The sequence below is a fragment of the Ictidomys tridecemlineatus genome, chromosome 16 (genome assembly GCF_052094955.1).
Source record: "Ictidomys tridecemlineatus isolate mIctTri1 chromosome 16, mIctTri1.hap1, whole genome shotgun sequence".
Classification (NCBI taxonomy): Eukaryota; Metazoa; Chordata; class Mammalia; order Rodentia; family Sciuridae; genus Ictidomys; species Ictidomys tridecemlineatus.
Genome location: NC_135492.1, coordinates 37672955 through 37692660, shown reverse-complemented (window position 1 = coordinate 37692660; position 19706 = coordinate 37672955). Strand labels below are relative to the sequence as shown.

Here is a 19706-nt window from a genome sequence, read left to right as displayed (position 1 = left end):
CTGGTGCCCCACAGCGGCCGGCCCAGGGGACGCCCCTGGAACCCGGGGCCCATTTCCTCCCAGCATCGGGGACCCTGGGGGCCCTGGGAAGAGTCCCTTCCCACCTGGGGGTGGGCTCCCCAGGAAGAAGCCACCAGGTCCCCACCCCCGGCCTCTGCTGGCCATGCCCTGGGCTGTCCTGGCCCTCGTCTGGGATATGGGTCCTGGGCAGCACAGGGGCCCCTCTTGTGCCCTGTGCGCTGTCCGCACACACGCGGTTCCCCTGTGATGCTGCCTGGTCCCTGTCACTGTCACCCCCCACCGCAGCCCTGGGATCCCCTCCTCCCTCTCAGGGGCTCTGTGGCCGGCTCTGGGTCCCAGGCCAGGCCCTGCTCCTGGGGACTCTCTGGGTGCTCCTGCCTCCCAGGGTGTGGGCACCATTGCCGGGCACACGGGGAGAGGCGTCCCCAGCAGCCCACGGAGTTAGCTGAGCAGCTACTGGGCGCTGGCCACTCTGGGCCGCCCTGTGGTGTAGCCTGGTGAGCTGGGTCAGGGCTCCTGGGACTGCCGTCCAGGAGGGACAGGGACGAGACACACAGAAAAGAGACAGGTGAGCGGCTTCCGGGGGTCCATGCCAAGATGAAAAGGTTGGGGGCAGTCGGGGCGGGGACACACGCCTGTCATCCCAGCGACTTAGGAGGCTGAGGCAGGAGGATCGCGCGTTCGAGGCCAGCCTCAGCAACTTAGCAAGGCCCTGTCTATAAATAAAATCATAAAAATGGCTGGGGGTGACGCTCAGTGGCAGAGCCCCGGGTCCAGTCCCCCACCAAAGTAAAAAGGGAAAGGAGGAGCCACCGTCCTGGAGGTGGGAGGGACAGGCAGGTGAGCTGGGGCCTCCTAAGCCAAGGCTCTGCAGATGCAAAGGCCCTGGGGTAGAGCCGGCCTGGGGCACTGGAAGAACATACCAGGAGGAGGTCAGGCGGCTGGAGGCAGGAAGTCCTTGGGGCCAGATCCTGGTGACAGCTTGAAGGGGTGGGGAGGGGGAGGCTGGGCACCTTGCGAGCAGACAAGGCCCCAGTGGCTGAGGAAATGAGCAGGGGGCGGGGCCAGGTTCTGTAGCCAGTGGGACAGCAGGTGGTGGCCACTGTGGAGATGGGAGGGGGATTGACAGCGGGGGACCCTCCCAGTGGGACTTGGACAGGGACCAGGTTCCTCCCTGGGGGACAGGAGGGGCCTGGAGTGACGTCTGAGAAGGAGCCCTGGGCTGGCCAGGGACAGTGGGGACAGAGCTCCCCAGATGTCCCCCTGCGGGGCCTGAGGCTGGACACGCGCCTGGCCAGAGGGGACGAGGCTGCCCAGCCGGCCCCCTTGGCCCCTGGTGCTTTCTACGCCGGGCGCCCTCTTCGGGGCCACCTGTCCCAAAGCCTCTGTCCTGGGCTCGCTGGCCGAGTGAGGGGGTGGTGACCGTGTGGCCAGTGCCCCAGCTGGGCCCTGGCGCTCCCAGCAAAGCCGCTTCCCCGAAACTCGAGTGGCCCCGAAACGCGATCGTCCCAGGGCGCCCGGGTGACCCTGCATTATTCATGTCCCCGGCCCAGCGAAGCCATCGGCCACCGGCTGGCCACACCGCCACGGCCGCCTCCGCTGCGTGGGGCCAGGACCTGGGTGCCTGGCACCCTGTCCCCGGGGTGTGGCTTCCTGGATGCCGCGGGGCGGGGAGGAAGTTAGGCGACGTCACACCCCAGGACCTGCTGTGGGGAGGGCCACTGTCCCGGAGCAGTCAGGCGGGGCCCAGGGCCCCAGGAGACCTCGGCCCCTCCCCTGGACACTGTGAGTACCACCCGGCTGGCCCGGGGACCCGGGGACTGGCGGCTGCCAGGCGAGAGCGCGGGGACTCTGGGTCCTCCTCTGTCCCCCGAGCTCTCTGGCCCCTGTGTCCCTGCCTGGTGGCCCGGGGCCCGGGTCTCCACGGCTGCGGGAAGGGGCGCCTTGGCTGGGGGAGGAAGTGTGTGGCTCCCGGGGCGGGAGGCCACCCGGGGCCACCCGAGGCCACCCAGGGCCACCTGGGGCTGCGCTCTCGGGCCCTGGAGTCGCTCAGACAAACAGGGACTCCCGATGGCACCCAAGTCACAGCTGGGCACACTGAGGCCTCGGGGCACCAGGTCACCTTGGCCACAGGAGCCTGGTGGGTGCCGGCTGCTCCCTGCTCTGTCCCCTCAGCCTGAGTTGGGGACTCGGGGCAGAGAGAATGGTGGCTTTGTCGGTCCTCAGCCTTGGGCAGGCCTCTCCGGCCCTCTGTGCCCAGGGCCCTGTCCCCGTCTGGCGATGTCCAGTGCCACGCCCCACCCCCACCCGTCAGGAGCTGCTGACCACTGACGGCTTCAGCTTCTTCGTGTCTTTCTGGAATGATCCAGAGTGGAATCTTGAGGATCTGTGGGTCCCCCAGAGACTCAAAGGGCCTTGGGGGATGGTCCCCAAGTGGAGCTGGGCCCTGGGACATGCCAGGAGGAGGGGACGTCTGCGGCAGGCGTGGCGTGTGAGTAGGAGTGGGCACAGAGAGGTGCTGTGAGTGGGGACACAGTCCGGGGGAGTGATCCGCCTTCAGGAATGGCTACATCAAGGGGACCAAGTTAGTGGCTTGGACTTCCCCACGGCCACCTCCCGGGTGGACTTTGGTACTTTCCTTGTGGACCTTCCCGGCTCTGTGCCTGGCAGGTAGTGAATGCTCAGAAAACACTCCGCTGTCCCCAGCCCTGTGACCGGCGGGCTGCAGGGGCCAGGCCTTGGTGACCAACACATGGCTGCTGTCTTGAGGCTGCTCCAATGCCCCCAGGAGGTGGGACAGGAAAGAGGAAATGACCGCACAGGGCGGTGGGCCTGGGTGGGGGTGGCAGCTGTTGGAGGCTCAGCCCGGGAGCCCTGGGTCAAGTCAGGACCCGCCCACCCCAGGCCGGTTGCGCCTTGCGGTTCCCGAGTTCAAAGTCAGGGTCTGTGTTCACGCGGTGTCTGTCGGGGATGAGCCCCCCGGGGGTGGGGGGGTGAAAGGTGACCCCGCAGCTGGGGACACAGCTCAGTGGCCGAGCACTTGTCTAGATCGCAGGACGCCCCAAGTTCCACCTCCATCCTCGAGAAAAAGCCAGGCACGGTGGCACGCGCCTGTCACACCAGTGACTGGGGAGGCTGAGGCAGGAGGATCGCAAGTTGGAGGCCAGCCTCAGCAGTTTAGCAAGAACCTAAGCCACTCGGCAAGACCCCCGTCTCTCAATCCAATGCAAAGCAGGGCTGGGGACAGGCCCCTGGGTTCAGTCACTGGTCCCCAAAAACATTTGGGATTTCTGTCACAACCATTCAGTCCAATTCAGATTTTTTTTTTTAAGGAAAAGAAAAGAAAACTCAAACAGGCGGCCTCAGCTGTAGCCGTGGGGGAGGAATGAGCACTGAGTGGGCGCCGACTGTGTGCGGGCGCCACCTGGGTCACTGTGTCCACCCACCCTGGGGAGGAGGAGGAGCCACGGAGATTTCTGGGTTCAGGCTGAGCCCTGGCCTTGGTGCGCCAGGGGACGTGTCCCGTCCACTCTCCGTGGTCTCTGTGTGCCACGCGGAGGCTGCTGGGTGCCACCCGTCTCGGGGACATATGGGGAAATCACCGTCCTCAGGACCGTCGCCTGTCGCAACCCTTCCCAGCAGATGGCGGCCCAGCCTGGGATCCTGCCTGTCACAGCCGGGAGCCCTGGGGGAAGTGGGAAGGCAAAGTCCCCACTCAGAATTGGCTGTCCCACCTGTCCCCAAAGTCCCACCTGTCCCCAAGCAGCCACAGGGAGCCAGGGGTCCTGGGTTCTGGGCACTGAGCTCCTCAGGGGCCACCCAGTGTGGGACGCGCCAGGGGAGGTGCGGCCTCAGGACAGGCAGGGTTAACGCCCTGGCGCCACAGCAACAGCTTAATGAAGGTCCCCAAGTGGAAAGACCTCTCTCAGTTGGAACTTACGCTACTTAAAAATGGTCATTTAAGCCGGGCGTGGTGGCACATGCCTGTAGTCCCCAGAATGCGCCACAACCCGCCTTCTTGATTGTTAGATTTTATTTAGAGTCAGAGTCTTGCTGAGCTGCTCAGGGCCTCGCTGTGGCTGAGGCTGGCCTCCAACTTGCGATCCTCCTGCCTCGGCCTCCTTGTTCTTGATACCCTGTCAGCCACGTTGGTTGTCCTTGAAATCAATAAGAACGTCTCCGTCTGGCCAGGACACAAGTCACACGCTGCACCTGCTATCCATCCTCCTGCCCCCGGGTTTCTGCGAGGAGGAGCCGGGCAGGAGATGGAGAGGGTTGAGGCCCTCAGCCTCCTCCAGAGGAACTCCCCTGGGGGGGCCCCCTCAGGCATTTCCGGGGGAATTTCCGGGGGGAAGTGCTCAAAGGAAGGTGACCTGTCACCTGGCAACGGGTGAGGTGGGGGCCTCACTTCCTCTTTCAGCCCCAGAGCACACCCCCCTCCTGCCTCCCTGCTGCCTGCCCCAGGCATCCAGCCACACCCTGGGGACCTAGGCAGGGCCTTACTGTCACTGTCACTCACTCGGGGAAGTCCCGGCGCTGGCTCCTGGCTCTGGACGGGTCCCTGTGTCTGGCAGGGCCTTGGGCGGGTCACAGGACCACTCTGGACCTCGGTGACCGTGGCCAGGGCTGTGCTGTTCCTTCAGGGCACACGGAAGACCCTCTGCACAGCCCCCTCCCGGGCCTGGCGGCTGGGGTCCTTGGTCAGGAGTGTCATGGGGTGGGGGACTCTGGGGACTCTGGGCCCAGGGAGGTGGGGTCCAGGACCCGCCATAGACAGGCTGCGACCCTTCTCCCCGGCTCAGGGAAGGCCTCCGGGTCTTTTGTCTGTCTGTCTGTCCTCCTTAGCTCCCCGTGATGGCAGCGTGTGTCCTGCTACGTCCCACTCCTGTGGCTGGACCTGCTGTGGGGTGTCCCTGGTCATGGGTTCCCATGTGAACGTGGGAAAGGGACGTCCATCCATTCCCCTGTCTCTCCCAGCCCCTCCCCTCCCTTCCCTCCACTCCCCTGCGTCTCCTCCAGTGAACTGCCACCCCCCTCCTTATTGTGAGTCAGCGTCCCCATATCAGAGAGGACACTCCGCCTTTGGTTTTTTGGGGACTGGCTGATTTTGCTTAGCATGAGAGTCCCTAGCTCCGTCCATTTTCCTACAAATGCCATCATTTTGGTCTTCTTTAGGGCTGAGTAATATTCCACTGTGAATGGACCACATTTTCTTTATCCACCCGTCCACTGAAGGGCATCCGGGTTGGCTCCACAGTTTCGCTGTTGTGAATTGAGCTGCTGTCAACACTGATGTGGCCGTGTCCCTGTCGTGTGCTGATTTGAAATCCTCTGGGTATAGACCGAGGCGAGGGACAGCTGGGTCCCATGGTGGTTCCATTCCCAGTTTTCTGAGGCGTCTCCACCCTGCCCCCCACGGGGTCTGCGGTCCCCCACGCCGTAGATGAGTGGCCTTTCCCCTGCCTCCTCGCCCACACTTATCGTCCCTGTGTTCTTGGTGGCGGCCACTCTGCCTGGCTGGGATGGGACCTCGGTGCGGTTCTGGCCTCCCCGTCTCCAGCAGCTGCGATGCTGGCCGTCCCCTGAGCTGGTGACCGTGGCATCTCTCCGTCTGCGAGGCTTCCGCTCGCCCCTCGGTCCGTTTACTGCCTGGGTTGTTGGTTCTGTGCTGTGACGTCCCTGGGGTCATTTTGCGTCCTGCGGTCGGTGCACTCGCGGTCTGAGATGCCAGAGGAGATTGTCCCTGTCCTGGGGGCTCCCCCTCTGTCCTTGATTCTGTCCTTTGCTGTGAAGGAGTCCAAGGTCTCTGCTCCATCCCCAAGGCCCTGGCCCGGCTGCTTCTGGGTCCCCGCAGGCGGGGTAAGCGGTACGTGTGTCCCCGTCCCTTTTCTTCATATCCAACGACGTCGCGGGTCTTTTTGCGCATTGGGGCTTTTCTTTGGAGTGTGTCGTGGCCCTCGGTAGCTATTTCTTTTTTTCTTGTTACCAGGCATTGAACCTAGGGCTGCTTGACCCCTGAACCCCGTCCCCAGCCCTTTTTATTTTTCATTTAGAGACAGGGTCTTGCTGAGTGGCTGAGGTGGAGGCTGAGGCCTCCACCTTGTGATCCTCCTGCCTCAGCCTCCCCAGCCCCTGGGATGACAGGCGAGGCCAGCCAGGCCCGGCTGGAGGTTGGCTTCAGATCCTCAGGGATCGTGACCGCCGGCACAGGAGGCTTCCTACCCCTGGCTGAAATCGCTATGCCATGACAGGGAGCCACCGGGAACCACTTTGGGATGAATTTGAAGTCGGTGGATTTTACTTCTCAGGCGACGTCTGTTTGGGCTTGAGCGACGCCGATGTGTGAAGCTCAGCGTGTGTTTGGCCTCCCTCGGCGGCGGGCAGACATATGGGGTGCAAAATCCTCAGGGCTCCCAGCCTGGGAATCCTGGGAGCTGGCGTCTCTGAGCAGCTCTGGGACACATGGGGACCCTGCCGTCGGGGGCCTCCTGGGACGTCTGCGTGGCTGGTCTGGGCTGGGAGGTGAGCAAGGTGCCCCCCAGACACTGCATCCCCTGCCCTGTCCCCATGGGTGGCCTGGATGGCCTCTGCTCGGGGGCCTTGGGCTCTTTTGCGTTGCTGTAAGCAAACCCCCCGAGACTGAGTCGTTTATCAAGAAAAGAGGTTCCTCAGGTGGTGGGCGGGGCGCTGGAGCCCAGCCCCCGGGGAGGCTGAGGCAGGAGGATCGCCAATCAAGGCTTGCGGCTTAGCAAGGCCCGGTGTCTAATTAGAACTAACAGAAAGGACCGGCCACGCAGCTCTGTGGTGAGGCGCCCCGGGTTCATCCCCAAGCACTGTCACAGGGGGACGGCGTCCGGTCCAGTGACCTAATCCTCCCTCCCTCCTCCTCCTCCTCCTCCTTCTCTCTCTCTCTCTCTCTCCTTCTCCCTCTCCCTCTCTCCCCCCCATACATACTCAGGATTGAATCTAGGGACACTCCATCCCTGGGCCACATCCCCAGGTCCCCAGCCCTGTTTATTGTTTAAGGGAGGTCTTATGAAGTTGTAGAGGCTGGCCTCAAACTCGTGATCCTCCTGCCTCAGCCTCCCAGGCGCTGGGATGACAGATGTGCGCCTCCACACCTGCATCTCCTGAAGCCTCCCTTAGAGGTCCACCACCTCCCGATTCTGTGACATTGGGGATCAAGCGTCCAGAACATGAATCTCTCGGGTCCAAACCACCCCCAGACCACCACAGGCTCTTCCTCAGTCTGTGGTCCCCAGTGGTAAAAGCTGTGACCCTCTTTGCTGTGTGGGGACAGAATTTGACTTCATTATGATCTGAGGTGGCAGGACACAGATGAGTCCAGGGTCCCGGATGCCAGCTCCAGTGGGACGCTGGGACCTGGTATAGTTGATCCCACGCCCACTGACCCTGGTGTAGGAGCCCCCCAACCCCAGCTGCACCCAGCACCAGAGAGAGGGATTGGTGCGTGTGGGGCTCATGGCTGAGGCTCCTGCACATAATAGATGCTCAGTAAATACTGTGGGATGAATGGACGAATGCACGGATGAACGGGCACTGCACCACACTCCGGCCCCTCTGACTGTGTCCCCAGACTTGTTCACAGCTAGATCAACTAGATCTGCTTTAGGTGTCCATGGATCTATACACATATGGCTTCCTTAAGAGGCACGAGAATCCCCGTGCCGTGGCCCACGTCTGTCATCTCAGCGGCTGGGGAGGCTGAGGCAGGAGGATCACAAAGTGGAGGCCAGCCTCAGCCACTCAGCGAGACCCTCAGCAACTCAGCGAGACCCTGTCTCTAAATAAAATCTAAAAAGGGCTGGGGACGGGGCTCAGGGGTTAGCACCCCTGGATTCAATCCAGATAGCAAAAAAAAAAAAAAGGGGGTTGGAAGAGTTATTTTGAAATAATTTCAATCTTAGGGCAGAGCTGCAAGATCATCCAATGAAAACAAGTCTCTGCCGCCCGCCTTCCACCCAAACTCATCATTAGCAACACTCCACCAAGTTTTTGTCTTAAAAAACCACCAGGAGGGTGCGATGGGTTGACTTTTGCCCCTAAAGAACCCTTCTGTGCGTTTCTCCTCACATAAGAACAGGCCTGGGCTGGGGGCTGGGGACTGGGGCTGGGGGCCGGGGGTGACAGGCAGACTGGCGGGTGGAGCTCCAAAGCAGATCCCTTGGCTGCCACGTGTGAGGTCCTGGGTTCCGGCCCCACCTGCCAAAGACACGTGAAAAACATGTCATTCCGTTCTCCCGTGTTCCCAGGGCCCAGGGGCCGTATGCAGGAAAATCAGTGTTGACACAAAACCCAGGTCTCACACTCAGCCCGTATTTTGCCCCTGTCCCCATCACACCCGACCCAAGTCCTGTCACTGCATTCAGTCATCGTGGTTTGGAGGATCTTTATTAAGGTATGACTCACACATTGCAGAGCGCACTCGCGGTTTCTAGAATATTTATGGTGTTGTGTGTCCATCACCACAACCAAAGTAGATTTGTTTTTTTTCTTAGTCCTGGGGATGGAACCCAGGGGTACTGACTTCTGATCCCCGTCGCCAGCCCTTTCTGTATTTTATTTAGAGGGGGTCTCGCTGAGTGGCTTAGGAACTCACTAAGTGGCTCAGGCTGGCCTCCAACTAGCAATCCTCCTGCCTCAGCCTCCTGAGCCTCTAGGATTCCGGGTGTGGGCCACCCTGCCTGACACCATTTTAATTTACATCCTTACCATCACCACATGAAGAAACTTTGTGCTTGTTTCACTCATTCCTTGACCAATTTCTTAGTCCTTGGCAATCACAGATCATGTGTGTTTGTGTCTGTGTGTGTGTGTGTGTCTGTGTGTGTGTGTGTGTGTGTGTGAGTGTGTTTCCTGGGAACTGAACCCAGGGGTGCCCTCCCACTGAGTCACCTCCCCATCCTGTTATTTCCATGGAGACTCTGCCTCCTTGGCCCAGGCTGCCCTTGAACTTGCTGCAGCTGGCTTTGAACTTGAGATCCTCCCACCTCAGCATCCGGTGTGGCTGGGTCACAGGCTGTGTCACCACCCGGGGGAACCTCTGGTCCCTGTAGAGAGGGCTTCCCATGCCCAGGGACCCACACAGCCTCTGGCGTGTGGCTTCTCTGGTTGGGCGTGAGGGTTTCGGGCCGTCCATGATGGGCTGGCTCAGTACAGCGCCCCGTGGAACCACCTTCCATTCCGTGTCAAGTTCACAGGCATGCAGACCCTTTCCGTCCTGGGCCTGTTATGCATAACTCTGCTGTTGACACTTGCACACACGAGTCCTTGAGGACATATATTTGCATTTCCCTTGGGCAAGTCCTTGGAGCAGAGTTTCTGGGTCACAAGGTGATTCTGTGTTTACTTGTTTATTATTTGATTGATTGTTCCAGGGCCTGAACCTAGGGGTGCCCAACCCCTGAGCCCCGTCCCCAGCCCTTTTTAGATTTTATTGAGAGACAGGGTCTCCCTGAGTGGCTCAGGGCCTTGCTAAGTGGCTGAGGCTGGCCTCCACCTTGCGATCCTCCTGCCTCAGCCTCCCCAGCTGCTGGGATGACAGACTTGCGCCCCCGCGCCCGGCTGGTTTCATTCTGTAAGAGCCAAACTGGTTCCAAGGTGGCTGCCACTTCTTGCCTTCTCAGCAGCAGTGTCTGAGAGGACCAGTTTCCCCTGAGTCTCTGCGGCATTGGCCACTGTCTGTGTTTTGAGTGTGGCCGCGCCACAGCGCGTGGAGGCTCACCCTGGCTCTGATTGCATGTCCCTCAGGACTAGCATGTGGCCATGGCTTACTGGCCTGTCATGAAATGTCCCTCCAGGACTTTTGCCCACTCTGGAATCAGACCTGATGATTGGATCAGATGGGTTTGCAGAAGCGCTCTCCCAGGGCCCGTGGGCCGTCTCTCTCCCGCCTCCTTCCTCTTTCCTTTCTGTGGGTGCTGGGGATGGAGCCCAGGCCTCAGTCCCCTGTGCTCTGTGCTGGCTCTGTCCCCTACCCTCTTCAAGGTCCCAGGAGACAGGGGGAAGTTTTGGATTTTGACGTTCTTGTGGCTTGGGCGTGAGGGGCTCCCATCAGCTCCCGGCAGGTCGGGGACATTCAGGGGTGAAGTGATTAGACTGTAAGAGCTGTGACCGGATGTCCCTCCCAGTGGGACTGGAGTCACTGGGAGGTCACTACAGGCAGAAGGGGTGTCACCAGAGGTGGGTCACTGTGGGCCCTGCACCAGAAGGCCTCTTCCCTGGGCCCTCCTCCCTCCCTCCCCTCCCTCTCCCTTCCCCCTCCCCTCCCCCTCCCCTCCCCCTCCCCCTCCCCCTCCCCCTCCCCTCCCCTTCCCCATTTGTGTGTCTGTCACCACAAAAATGAAGTAGGCTTTTTTTTTGGGGGGTCCTGGGGATTAAACCCAGGGATACTGACCCCCCTGAGCCCCACCCTCCCTCCCTTACCCCCCTCCCCCCTCCCTCCCTCCCCCTCCCCCCTCCCCCTCCCCACCCTCTTTCTCCCTTCCCTCTCCTCCCCCTTTCTCCCTTCTCTCCCCCTCCCCACCTTCCCTCTCCCTCCCCACCCTCCTCTCTCCTCCCCCCGACCCTCCCTCTTTCTCCCTCCCCTCCCTCTCCCCACCCTCCCTCTCCCTCCCCACCCTCCTTCTTTCTCCCTCCCTCTCCCCCCTCCCTGTACTCCCCCTCCTTCTCCCTCCCCCTCTCTTCCTCCCTCCCCTCCCCCTCCCTCCTCTCCCCTCCCCCCCTCCACTCCCCGCCCCACCTGGAGCTGAGCACCTCTCTCCACCCCAGGACCTTGCTGCCTGATCCTCATCTCAGGCCCCAGCAATGGCAGCAATGGCGGCCGCCGTCTGTGGCCTGAGACCTCTGACACCCTAGCCCAGGTCAGCTTCCCCTCCTCTGACTCGCTGTCTGGCCACAGTGACAGAAGCTGACACAGGTGACCCAAGGTCTCAGTTTTGGCCGCCCAGGGTTTGGACCTTCCCCTGTGGACCGTCCATCGTTCTGAGTTCCAAGTGCGTCCTCTGCCTGTGGACACACAGTTGATATGACACTGGCTGCTGGAGAAGGATCTTTTATAGTGAACGGTCTTGTCCGTCCTGTCAAAAATCACTGGACTTGTGTGCGTGCTGGGCCTGGAACGATGCAGTTGTAGAAGTGATTTCCATGGTCATGAAATCCTCCCCCGTTTTAGCAAAAGTATGTTCGCGGTCGTCAGCATGACTCTCGAAAAGTGAATTCTGAGCCAGGTGCGGTGGCACCCACCTGTCATTCCAGGTTCAGGAGGCTGAGGCAGGAGGACAGCAAGTTGGAGGCCAGCCTCAGCCACTGAGCAAGGCCCTGAGCAACTCAGTGAGACCCTGTCTCTAAATAAAATGTAAAAAGGGATGGGGATGTACATGGCTCAGGGGTCCAGCGCCTCTGAGTTCAATCCCCAGTACCAAAAAAAAGAAGAAAAAAGGAAAAGAGAAAATTAGTTTGAGGAGGAAAAATCACAAATGCAGGAAGGCAAGACAGACAAATGAAGGATACCAAGTACAGGACCTTACAGTGCAATGACAGTGCCCTTGACCTGTGAGATGTGGTGAGTCCAACATGAGCCCCATGTGTGTCCCAGACCACACGGGTGTCCAGACTTGTGTCATCTCCCTGAGCCACAGCACTGACCTCCAACCCAGACAGACACGGTGTTGCAGGTGTGGGTCAGAGGAAATAGGAACCCAGAGTCTCCAGGCACTTGAAGTGGGAGAAAGAAAGAGGAACGGCATGTCTGAGAGCCGAGAGGCACCTAAGAAGTCCTGCAAGAGCCGGGCACTGGGCATAGATAGGCCAGTCATCCCAGCAGCTAGGGAGGCTGAGGCAGGAGGATCAAAAGTTAGAGGCCAGCCTCACCACTTAGTGAGGCCCTAAGCAACACAGCGAGACCCTGTCTCTAAATAAAATACAAAATAGGGCTGGGGACGGGGCTCAGGGGTGAAGCAGCCCTGGGTTCAATCCCTGGTACCAACAACAAAAAAAGAATATTTAAATTATGAAATTAATTTCTGTTTCTTAGAAAACTTCCACCCACATGGATGACATCACACGGGGGAGGGGCTCAGGCCTTGGTTTCCAAGCCCGATTACAGGTGCCGCAGGCTGAGTCCTGCGGGGAGGGAGGGAAGATGTCCCCATGTACAGCTACTGGACCAGCTGGTTACCAGTAGCTGTACATTCTGGGAAAACCTGAAGCGCTCAATAATTGCTGCAGGGTGGAGAACACGGCAGCCAGGCCTGCACTTGAACTCTGCATTGGAGTCCCAGCCTCAGCAGCCCTGGGAATGCAGGCGGGAGACCTCCTCCGGCCTGCGTGTCCTTGTGTGTCACCTGAGAGGCTCATTTCTGCCTCAGGTCCCTGAGATGTCCCATAGAGTGGCAGACAGAGTGCCCGCGTGTCACCTCTGACCTGTGTGTCCCTTCCTGGGCCCCTGCGCACTGCCACCTGGCCGCCTCCCTCTGTCCCCGAAGCCCAGAGCAGGGAAGCGCCTCGCCCAAGGTCACACAGCTCCTCGCCGCGGAGGAGCTGATGTCCATGACGTCACTCGCGCGGCTGGACCGCCGCAGCCGAGCGCTCGGGCCGCCGGTGTCGCCGCGTCTGGGCGCCAGGGGGCGCTGCGGGGCGGCCTGCGCCGGGGCTGCGGGGAGGCTGGGGCTGCGGGAGGCCGGGGCTGCGGGGAGGCCGAGCCTCGGGCCTGCGCTCCGGGGTCGGGATCGTCTGTGCGCCGCCCCCTCGTTCCCTTTCGGGATCCCCGCGCGCCCCGCCACGGTGCTGTCCCCAGGCCCGGCCGCCCCCCGGGGCGATCCCCTCCCGCCGATCGGGACCCTCGGGCCGCACCCACCCCGCTCTCCAGGCCATCGAGGGCCGTCCCCGGGGTCCCTCTAAGGCTGGGTCAATCCGCTGCCCGCGGAGGGTCAAGGCCACGTCCACCCCGCCCCCCGCCAACCGGGAGCGCGTGTCCCGCAGCGGCGGGGGGCGTGGTGGCCGGCGACACGGCGGCCGGGCGCGCTGTGCGGCTCCGGCCAGCGGCTTGCCGTCTCTGAGCCGCGTCCTCGGACCCGCGGGCCGGCGGGGCCTCGGCGGCCGGGCATTGGTGGCCTCGGCGGGGCCGTCCTCGTCCTCGGGAGGGGCCGCGCCTGGCCGGGCGCTCATTGGCGATCGCGGGGCGCGGAGGCGATGCCGGGGGACGCCGCGTCCCGGGCCCCGAGGCCGCTCGGCCCCAGCGACCCACGCGCCCCCCGCGGTCCCCAACTCGGGTGACGTCGGCGGCGGGGGCGGCCCGTCCCCCACCGCGCGCTCTCCGCAGGGGAAACTGAGGCCAGCGCGGAGGCCCCGCCAAGGTCGGCACCGCGGGGACAGGGACGGGCACGGGGACGGGTCGGCTCCGCTCCTCGGTGCGCGCCCCCCCCCCTTGCCGGCCGGACGCGCAGGAGCCGCGCCCGCCGCGGGGACGGGGACGGGGACGGGACTGCGCGCGCTCGGCGGCTGCAGGCGACCCGGGAGGTAGGCGGCGGCGGGGACGCGGGGACGCGGGGCCGGGTGGGTGCTGCGGCGCGGGGACCCTCCGAGAGCTCCGGTGGCTGCTGGCCGGGCCGCAGGAAGGAGCCGGGAGGGGACGCGGGGACCGCGGGGGGGCTCCCGAGAAGGCCGCACTGGGGACACCGCACCGGGGCTGCGGCGACCCCAAGGGCCGCAGGGACACCCGGGCCAGCGTTTGGAGCGGGGCTCTGCGGGTGTCGCTCCCGGGAGCGGCGCGGCGGGGACGCAGCGGAGCGGCCTCCGCGGCGCTGCGACGCTCTAAGGCGACCGTGGCGGCCGCGGGTGGCAGGTGCGCGGTCGTCGCCTCGGGCCGTTGGCGGCTCCCGCAGCCCAGCCCTGGGGTCGCCGCGCACCCCTTCATCTCCTCCCCTCCCCCAGCCGCTCCTGCCTCCCCGCGGTGGCCAGCCGAGCCAGGGTGGCCGGAGGTGGTGGCATCCCAGGAATTCGCTCGGGGCGCGCTGCGGGCGGGGGAGCAGCTCCGGGAACCGCAGCCCCAGGCTCCAGAGCCGCCCTGCCCACCTCCCCGGGCTTGAAGCCTCTCCTGCCACCACGTGGGGAAGAGACCAGGGCCCCGTCTTAGCTCTAGGGACCAGGGGCTGGATCTTGGTCTGGAGAGTAGGGTCAAGGGACCCCCCTTGGGGACTGGAACCGCCACAGAATCTCGGATCTGTCCTGGAGACATCAGGATGTATTGGGCTAGGGCAGGACACCCCTCTGACCTGTCCCCAAGAAGGGGACCCTCCTAGGCCAGGGCTTTAGAGGGGCAGCCCCTTTACCCTGAGCATCGTGGGCTGCCCCTGGTGGGCGCAGGGGCAGGAAGGAGTGGGCAGTGGGGAGCCTTGGCTTCCCCTGTCCCCCTACCTCCCGCCCGCCCTGGGGACCTCCTTCCATGTTCCTGCCAGGAATTGCCACTGTGAAAGGCCGAGCTGTCCATGGTCACAGCTGATCAGTTCCTGGAGCAAACGGAGCAGAAAGATGATAGTGGGTGTCCCTTCCCCCTGGCCCTGGCCAAGCCAGAGGCTCCCAAGGACAGAGGGGCCCTGCCCGGCCACACAGCTGGCGCTGGGCATGCCCCAGGGGCTGCTGAGAAGCTCTTGCTGGGCTCTGGGTGGCGACACTGGTGGGTGCTCTGCTGGCCTTCTACCCCATTCTGTGGTCAGTGTCCACCAACCGGGACCCTGGGCAGCCCCCTTTGAAGGAGTCTGAATGGAGGTGACATAGCTGCGGCCTTCTGGTCAACCTCCCCTGCCCCGTATTGTGCCCAGGCCTTGGTACCTGCTGGCGACAGGAGCTCCGACCCCCAGCGCCAGCCCAGAACCCCCTGCAGGGAGGGAGGGAGATGGTCCCAGCCCCCAACCCCTTCCCCAGGCAGGAAAAGGTAAGGCAGAGGTGGCCCGGGTGCCACATGCCCCAGCCCAGCTGTGGGGGATCCTGCAGGAGACAGCATCCTGCAGCCAGGAGCTGGCCAGCGCCAAGAGCACGTCCAAGGTCACAGGGCTCCGGGTTGCGGGCCTATCCCCTGTCCTCCAGGACCCCGGTCATTCCTGAGAGCTGCTGCCTGGGGACCCCCGTGCTCCCATAGGGGTCCATGAAGAGGGGACCAAGGCAGGAGAACTGCACTCGCTCCCCTCTGCAGGGGCCCTGGCTGCTGCCCGCTTTGCAAACATTCAGTAATCTTGTGTCTCATGACTTGGAGTTGACACTTGTGTCCAAAGCTTCTTAAAGGGCCGGCGGCAGCCAGGCGAGCCCTTCCAGCCAACCTGGCCTGCCCCATGCCTCATGTCCCCATGGCAACCCCTTTGACCCCTTCCCACCCTTCCATGTTGTCCAGAGGGGAGGGCAAGGCCACACCGGAAGAACTGCGACCCTTGGGGGCCTTGGCGTTCCTAGTCACCCATGGGAGTGAGGGGACACTCGTGAGCCTCTAAGCCCTGCTAGGAGGGGAGAATGTGGCCTCCTTTGATCTGGGGACAGCCAGGTGTTCAAGCTGAGCTGCTGCACTTGACCTCTGGTGGAAGGGTTGACCAGATGCCTCGCTGCACTTGACCTCTGGTGGAAGGGTTGACCAGATGCCTCGCTGCACTTGACCTCTGGTAGGAGGGTCGACCAGATGCCTTGCTGCACTTGACCTCTGGTAGGAGGGTCGACCAGATGCCTTGCTGCACTTGACCTCTGGTGGGAGGGTCGACCAGATGCCTTGCTGCACTTGCCCTCTGGTGGGAGGGTCTACCAGATGCCTCGCTGCACTTGCCCTCTGGTGGGAGGGTCTACCAGATGTCTTGCTCTGTCCTGCCCCTTCATTATGGGGGTGTGTGGGGGGTGGACAGTGGGGGTTCTTCTTTCCTGGATGGATGAGCTTGGGTGAAAGCCACCCTGTTGGTGAGGTCCCTGTGATTTGGGATCCCATTTACCAGTGCAGCTCGGAGTTAGCATTCATTACCGCCGTGCAGTGACTCTGGGTACAGGGTCTTCTGGTGACCCTGTCGCCCCCTAGAGCACCTGGCCCTGTCCTGGCTCCTGCAGGAAGGCACCCCACCCCCACCCCGTCACCTGACAACTCCCCGGTCTAGTGCCTTCTTCATCACTGTCATCCGTGTCCTTTCTTTTTAAAAGTTTGCTCACTCCTCCCTCCCTCCCTCCCTCCCTTCCTCTTTTATGGGTACAGGGATTGAACCCAGGGGTGCTTACCCACTGAGCCCCATCCCCAGCCCTTTTTATTTTTAATTTAGAGACAGGGTCTCGCTGAGTGGCTCAGGGCTTTGTTATAAGTGGTTGAGGCTGGCCTCTAACTTGCGATCCTCCTGCCTCAGCCTCCTGAGCCGCTAGGATATCAGGCAGGTGCAACTCTATGCCCTGGTCAAAGTTTGCTTTGAGTCCCAGGTCTGTTGTCACTGAAGGAGAGGGTCGTGTGCAGGCCCTGACTTTAGATCCCCAGAGCCCACTCATCCTCTGGAACCTCCAGCCCTGGGTACCCCAGCCAATGCCACCTTGGAAGAGCACCTGTGCCAGCCTTGTCCTCAGGCTCCTGGACGGCCTGCCGTGTGATTTTTGGATCCACTAGATTGCAGTTCCAACCCAGCTGCACACTTAGCCCCTGCTCCTGGGGACGCGGTCCCAGGGCTGTCACACGCGTCACCCCTTCATCTGCAAGCCACAGGCCCACCCGTTAACTAGCAGGATGGTTCTGGAAAAGTTCATGTTCAAACAATGATGTCACCTCCCAGGCCACAGGCTCCTGTCCAGCGCTGCCCCTCCCACCGCCCCTGTTGGGGACTCAGTCACAGTTAGTCGGTGGCTCTGCAGCCCCGGCCCTGTGTCACTGTGTGGGGACATTCTTGGGGGGACCCAGCATCCAGCTGACGCCCACAAATCCCGAGGCGCAGGGTCGGCCAGCCTGCCTCGGGGACCGGCCGGCTGTGAGTCCTGCGTGTCGCTCCCTGTGTGCAAGGACACCCCGTGTCCCCTCCTGTCGCCACCCCCCCCAGGGCAGGGCACTGGGTGGCTGGGGGCTGATTGAGTCTGGGTTGTGCTTTGAACTTGAATCCAAGCAAGAGTCGGGCTGCCTTAGAGAGGGTCCCCTCTCCCTGGTCACGCAGAGTGACCAGATCCGGGTCCGTGGGCTCCAAGCCCCGGGGCCTGTGATTTCTTTTGCGTTTTGCATTTTCCAATTGTCTGGGGACTTGGTGGAAAGCTCTGGGTTGTCCTGGGCGGGTGGGGGGTGGGGAAATGCTACGTGGGGTGTTTGTCTGGACAAAACCAGGCCTGGGTTTTCTGGAACTTTCCATGGTGTGGCTCATGCAGATGCTGAGCTGGGTGGGTCTGGCTCCTCCAGAGGCCTCAGGGCTGGGCAGAGAGTGAGCCAGGAGGAGACAGAGCCCCTCCCCTCCGGGATCTGGAGGTCCCAGGACTTTGTCACCCAGGACCTGTCATCTGCCCCAACTCCTAGAGACCAGGAAAGTCCTAAAATCAAAACCGGCACCGTAAGGGGTTGGGGGCAGGGGGACAGGGGGACAGGAGGAGGGGAGCTCAGGCATGAATAGCCACCAGCAGCCAGCCCCCACTCCCCGCCCCTAGACTGGGTTCAAATGCCACTTCTCAACTTGCCAACTTTGCCCAGGACTTTAGATGAGTCACCGGGCCTCCCTGACCCTCAGTCTTCTCCTCTTTGAAACGGGGTCATGAGCCCAGTGCAGGGGCGCACGCCTATCATCCCAGCAGCTCAGGAGGCTGAGGCAGGAGGACGGCAAGTTGGAGGCCAGCCTCAACCACTTAGCAAGGCGCTGAGCAAGTCAGCGAGACCCTGTCTCTGAATAAAATAGAAAACAGGGCTGGGGACGGGGCTCAGGGGTTAAGGGTCCCTGGGTTCCATCCCTGGGACCAAAAAAGAAAAGAAAGAAAACATGGGGTCAGGATAGCACCGACCCCCTGAGGCCACCAGAAGGTCATTCTGTGCAGGGACGTCGGCTTCCTGCAGATTGTTTCATTTCTCTCCTTGGGGACATCGGAGGAGCCTCCCAGGATTTCTAGGACCTCAAAGTCCAACTAGAAATGTCAGCTGCATCCAGAAATGACGGACTGTCCGTCACGTCCCTGGTTCGTTTCAGTTTGGGGGTGACCGTCGGGCCACACAGACTGCAACCCGACCCTCCCAGAGCTTTCCTGAGTGGGGGGGACAAACAGGCGACTAAGAAGAGGTGTCACAGACTGAGAGGCGTCACGAGGACGAATCTGCCCCCGTTGGTGTGAAATGGGATTTTCAGTGACAAGACTCTTCCAGAAAAAAAAAAGAGACCCGGGTTCTAGTCCTGGCCCTGCTGATCTCTGATTTGCTGTGCAGCCTTGCGTCAATTCCTTGCCCTCTCTGATTCTCGCTTCTTATCTGTGCCATGAGGTCTTCCAGCTCAGAGATAATGGCCTGATGGCTGAGCAGTCACCAGTTGAAAGGTTGTGACACCCATAATGGCCACAGAAAGTGGAAAGATGCTGATAAAAGATGAGAGCGTGCATGCGGTCACACCGAGGCCCAGTGGCTGACCGTGGCAGGGACGCGCCTGTCACACCTCGCGACTCCGTGAGAGCCCCATCCTTGGTCCTTGCTCATCCTGCTGTGCCACCGGTGGGGCAACCGCCTTCCATGTGACCTTGCTTTTCTTATTTTCGAGCTGTCTATAAATAGGCGCAGGGTGTGCGGGCAGGTCAGGCTGGACGGGTGGCCACACGGTCACCTGTGTGAGTGGCTGTCTTTGGGCCTTTGAAACCAGTTGTTGTTCTTTTGTTTGTTTTGGTCCCAGGGATGGAGCCCAGGGGCATTTAACCCCTGAGCCCTGTCCCCAGCCCTTGTTATGTTTTGTTTAGAGACAGAGTCCCGCTGAGGTGCTGAGGCTGGCCTCCAAATTGCGATCCTCCTGCCCCAGCCTCCCGAGCTGCTGGGGTCACAGGCGTGCACCCCGCGCCCTGTACTCCGTGGTGTCTATAGGCCACCTCCCCCTCTCCTGCTTTCAGTGGAGCTATTGGTTTTGAATGAGTGTCCCCAGACACGTGGCGTGACTTGTCTAGGGCATCGACCTCGGTGGTCAATATGAATTTGTCCCAATTCACAAAGCGCTGGGCCCCCGCTTCCCACGCCCCAGGGCCCCTCCTGGTTGCTCGATGCTCCTGGTGGGTGTGTGACAGAGTCGCCTGGTGGGTTTAGTGGGGCTTTTGGGGGTGTGCAGACGCATTTGATGGCCGTTCAGATGTCCCCTGTGGTAAAGAGCCGTTCAGGGCTGTCCCTGCACCAGGCTCACTGGGGTCTTGGGATGGACTTCAGGGTTTCAGAGTTGTTAAGGTCGCCCGCCTGCCCACCTGCCACCCGCCGTCCACTCTGTTGGTGACATTGTGTGTTTCAAGAAAGTCATCCCCAGTCCCTGTCTATAATCCCAGCAGCTCAGGAGGCTGAGGCAGGAGGATCGAAAGTTGGAGGCCAGCCTCAGCCACTTAGTAAGGCTCTGAGCAGCTCAGGGAGACCCTGTCTCTAAATAAAAAGTAAAAAGGGCTGGGGACAGGGCTCAGGGGACAAGGGACCGTGGGTTCAATTCCCAGGAGCAAATAATAATAATAATAATAATAAG

General features: G+C 61.8%; 1 protein-coding gene across 3 annotated transcripts in view; it reads left to right on the top strand.

Moving 5' to 3' along the window:
• Iqsec1 (IQ motif and Sec7 domain ArfGEF 1) overlaps nucleotides 1-19706 on the top strand; it is a 74635-nt gene that overhangs the window by 10207 nt on the left and 44722 nt on the right. The window contains exon 1 of one of the 3 annotated variants that reach the window (XM_078033379.1): nucleotides 13420-13560. The exons of the other annotated variants lie outside the window; for them this stretch is intronic. The gene's annotated coding sequence lies outside the window, so the exon portion shown is untranslated. Of the gene's footprint in view, nucleotides 1-13419; nucleotides 13561-19706 lie in introns of those variants that run through there. 3 annotated transcript variants of the gene reach the window in all.